Genomic DNA, 4,718 nt, shown 5'->3' with positions numbered 1-4,718 from the left:
AATGCAGTACTGTAATTATGGTTTGTTTTTTTTTAATTGGTGACATTTTTCAGCCTTCTTTGTTCACTGATTGTTATCTGAAGAATGTCAGAGAATACAGAACTACAATAAAATTAAACGTACTTAGATTCAATGGTAGTGGCCAGATTCTGTTCCATGTATTAGGTGCCCAAGTGGACTTAGGTACCAAGGAGTGATTTGATTCCCTGCTGCTCAAGTCCTTGAAAAATGTTAGTGCAGCAAGTAGGTAGGCCTTTGGGATTTAGCCTTAAAGGATCAGATGAAGGTGTTATGCAAAAGAAGGGGTATTGTATATTTTTCAGGGATTCAAACTGGATGGAATAGGATTATACATAGGCACTTATATCCATTTAGGCTTCTAATAGGTGCAAAAGCAATGGGCGGACTGCCGCTATGTTTATGTGTTTGCTCTGCTATAAAATGCAGAGGATTACAATCCCTTCAGTTTTTACATTCAAATAATCCTATGCTCTGATCATGATAATTAAATATAACTGTAAATATGTATGTTTTGCATATAATCCTGTACCTGCTGTAAATTTTTAATCAAACCATGGCCGGAGAAAGGCAAGAAAGAACTGATGCTGTTGAGGCCCTCTAAGAAATATCAAGTTACCAAGGCTGTAATACTTAGTTCCTTACACTTGTGCTAAGAGGAAGAAAAGAATGGGACCAGAACACTTCAAGGAAACTACAAATTTTTAAAGCCTAGTTGAAGGTACGTTGTTATAGAAGCTGTCAGTCTAGTGGTAAAAGTTCAATACTGGAGGATTAGGAAATAATTTTAAGTTCTATTCCCAGTTCTGACATGAACTGTATGAGTACAGGTCACTTTCTTGATCTCTGTTTCATGTTCTCTATGTTTAAATTAGAGATAAAAATGCCTCTCTTACAGAAGCTATAATTAAGTAAATGTTTGCCAAATGATTTTGATGTACTTTAGACCTGATTAGAGGGGGAAAAAAAACAATTCCCCCCACCCTCCCCGATATTCTATTGGAATATACATTTAAATTAAAATAAAATTCATTTCAGCGGAAAATCACCTAGAGAAAAAAACTGAGAAAAATCTCTGAAATGTCATTTTTAAACATTTTACAATGAAACTCATTTATTTATTTATTTTTAATTACTTTTCAGGTAAGATTTTTTTTTTTACTGAGATGCATCTTAGAACACAAAATTAAAAGAAAAAATCAAAATAAATGGATTCAGTTTTGACAAAATGCAACATTTCAACCTTGTTTTTATTTTTAGAATTCTCCTTAGTGGAGAATTTCAAATTTTGAGGGTTTGATTCCTCTTTAAAGCCAAACTTCAAAACGGTGGAACAGTATTTCCATCCCATACAAGGCTCTATTTTGTTTTGAGTCTACTATGTTTAGATTTATTAATATCAATATTTTTCTTGTTTTGAAAAACTGAACTCAGTAGCTGGGTTAACAAACTGAAGTGTAATTAAATGAAGACATCCATTCAAATCACCTTTAATGTGCCACAATAAGCATCTCCTAATGTTGATTATAGTAATTAATGCATTTTTGTGAAACACAGTATAAACTCATTATCAGTTTGCAAGGAGTCTTACACCTGAAGCTCATTGTGTTTCTCTGACAGAGAAAGGCTTGTTAATGTAACCAAAAATTATTTCACATTCTCCTGGCTGTGAACAGAAGAATTATCCCCATTAAAGGAGCTGATTATTTGTATAATTTACAAATTTATAATGTTAGTTGTAATGTGGCAGAAATAATCAGGATGCTGCACAAACAACTTTCAAAACAAGTAGAAACACACAAGAGATTATAAAAGAGAATATCAATATAGTAAAATATTAGCAAATGAAATCAGACATAGCTGTCCTAATCAGTACCGTAATCACCAATAGCATGGGTCAAACCTTTGGACTGAAAAGAGCATTGTGATAATTATAAATGGATTGATTCTGGTAATGCTTGCACATGTGAGTAATCGTACTTTTTTGCGTAAGTGCTTCCAACTTTGGAGTCGAAACTTGTGTTTCTACATAATGCACTTTGAAATTTTGAAGGACTCTGCTCTCGGCAGAACGAGGCAGCTATTTGTGTTCATTTCAGTCCATTCAGAGGAGAGCACCCTTCTACTTTAAGTAGGTTTGTGTTCTTTCTTGTTCTATCATCCTTTTAATATATAGAAATTAAAAAGATCATTTAAAGCCAAAGTATCTATATACTGTTTGAGTACAAAGAAACATAATGCAAAGACTCAATACATTTTCCTCCTCCATTCGCGATTCACAAACAGAAAATAAAATGCATTGACTAAACTGTTCACTGGAAAAGAATCAACGATTTTTGATAATGTCATTGATCAGAAATTCTGTGAAGCATGTCGCTCGTTCAAAGTATGGCTGTATTGTATTGCAATTAAAAACATTATTTCAAGATGAAAGAAACAAAATTTGTGTTGGTATACAACTTCCAGAAAGTTTCTAAAGTGGGAATTTGAAGTCTTTACACACATACACACACACACAGGCACACTTCCCAGCTTGACTGCCCTTGGTTGTTTGCTGAGAAGTATTTGTTATCTGATACCTCAGTTCTCCCAGCAGGCAGGGGGATACTTCACTCAGAGCTCCACCCCTAGCCTGTCTGTCGCCAGTATGAGAGAAAAAGAGAGAAATAGAAATCACTTGGAAAGGAACTAGAGGAAAAAAAATAAGGGCACAGAAAATGGAGCTGCAATAACTTTCTTTCTCTAAGGTAAAATGATGGAGATTTGCTTATTTTTTTCCTTCCCTTTAAAATATGTCTACTTCTTAATTTGTTAAACCCTGTATTTCAGAGGAAAGAGGAGAGCTGGTAACATGGCGTCAGATACTAAAAGTTTGCAGATTTTACTGTTGTTAAACTGAATGTAACTGAATAACGTGGCTAAGGTCTAAGCACAGGCCTGTGCATGTAGAACTTTCCAAGGTAGCATCTGCTGCTAAGGTCATTAATTTGTAGGATTTGAGTTAAATCATGAAACAATAAAGTTTTAATACTGGAGTTGTAGAAAATTCCTAACATTCATAGTGGGTTTGGAATAATGCAGATAGGGAAAAAAGTTTTTTATTTAAAAAAAATTATACATCTGTGGAGAAGGAGAGATTTTGTGCTGAAGCATAGGTTTGGAATATGCATATAGAAAGATTGTGTTTGAATGGTTTTAGGGTTTCTATTCCAGACAGTCAAGCAAATTGTGTAATGTTTATCTTTCAGTATCTTTAACCCAATCTAAATGTGCAATTCTGTCCTCACGATGGGAAGCAATTAACGTACAAAACAGAAAATAGTATGTGTGTGTTGTAAATATGATCTAAAAGAGCTTTGAGAACCCAAAATGCACTTCAGAAGATGCAGTGCACTGTAATTAGGGTTTTCAACTACTTTATTGACCCAGCCTTACATGGGACCCATATAAGCATCTGGAGTGAAAAAGTTTATGAACTTTTAACTTGTCCCTTACTCTGCCAAATACAGAGGAATTGAGGCATAAACCGAGAATGATTTTTCTCTCCATTTCTTTTAGACTTGTAAAAACCCTGTCTTAAATTTAAAAGCTGACTCCCCCTATCCCCCTCCTCCCCCACCCCATCTTCCCCACAGCATTTCTATTAAAAGTTTGTGTCATTGTAAGTTTAAAGACTAGGGAAGTGCAATGAGTGGTAAAAAATGGCAACAAGAAAAGATTTTGGCTACTTTTATGAAAATTTAATATTTCTTACCTTTCCTTTTTTCTTCATCTTCTCTTAGGCCACCACTAAGTTTTAATTTAGAGGGCATCCCCTATTCTGCTTTTGTCCACATAAAAAGCATTTTTTACTGCTGAAAATAGCTCCTGTGAAAATAGAAGTAGAATCGGCAAAATTGTTCCTAAAATCACTCACACTTTTACTTTCATTCTTTCACTTGGTTGAATTAATACAGAAAACACTCATGTGAAAAGACAAATTTTGTGCTAAAAGTATTCGAAATCTGAGCAAAACAGGAAAGGCTAATAACCTTGCCCTTGAGGTTATTTAGCAGTTTCATGAGATAGGCATGAATGTACTTACTGCTGCACATCTTGATATTGGAGAGGATATTAATTAAGCCAAAGGTAATATTTGTTGGTTAGTTGTATTACTAAGTGTGCAATGATCCATTTTACCTCAAAAAAAGCCTGATGCTGGCTTTGCACCTGTGTTACTTTGTGGACCTCAGTGGAAACACTCCACAGTACTTACATCAGTTAGAAAGAAGAATCATGCTCTCAAGCAGCTCAGACATGTGTGATTTTGAATAACAGGAATATTATTGCTAGTACCACTGTGCTGAAAAATGGCATGTGGCAATAATGGCAATGGAATGTATTCGTCTTTTGGAATCAATTACGGTTATAACTAATAGTAATTGTGTATGGGCTTGGTCCTCAGAGGCATTTTCACCTGCTTCTCCTCTCCCAGACTACAGATGTGCTTTTTTCATTTGGTCTAGATAGTTTGTTGAATATGAGAACCTTTTTCATCAGTTTTGAAAGTGACAGCCCCTGCTGGCCAAAAGTATCCGTGTAATCAATGGAGGGCTAGTTTAGGTATAAACATTATGTACACATGCAGGGACTGTAGGATGCATTCACTCCATTGCAAGTGATAGGACAGACAACCAGAGTTGCATTGTCAGTTGCTTCTT

At 35.0% G+C, this 4,718-nt stretch overlaps 1 protein-coding gene across 2 annotated transcripts in view; it reads left to right on the top strand.

The window, feature by feature from the left end:
- The first annotated feature begins 2,667 nt into the window (after positions 1–2,667).
- SMAD5 (SMAD family member 5) overlaps positions 2,668–4,718 on the top strand; it is a 35,020-nt gene continuing 32,969 nt past the window's right edge. Inside the window, exon 1 of one of the 2 annotated variants that reach the window (XM_006017186.3) lies at positions 2,668–2,765. The gene's annotated coding sequence lies outside the window, so the exon portion shown is untranslated. The remainder of the gene's footprint in view (positions 2,766–4,718) is intronic. The other variant, XM_025196026.1, reaches the window with a different exon arrangement.

This window comes from Alligator sinensis, unplaced genomic scaffold, assembly GCF_000455745.1.
Source record: "Alligator sinensis unplaced genomic scaffold, ASM45574v1 scaffold111_1, whole genome shotgun sequence".
Lineage (NCBI taxonomy): Eukaryota > Metazoa > Chordata > Crocodylia > Alligatoridae > Alligator > Alligator sinensis.
This window is presented reverse-complemented; position numbering and strand designations above follow the sequence as displayed.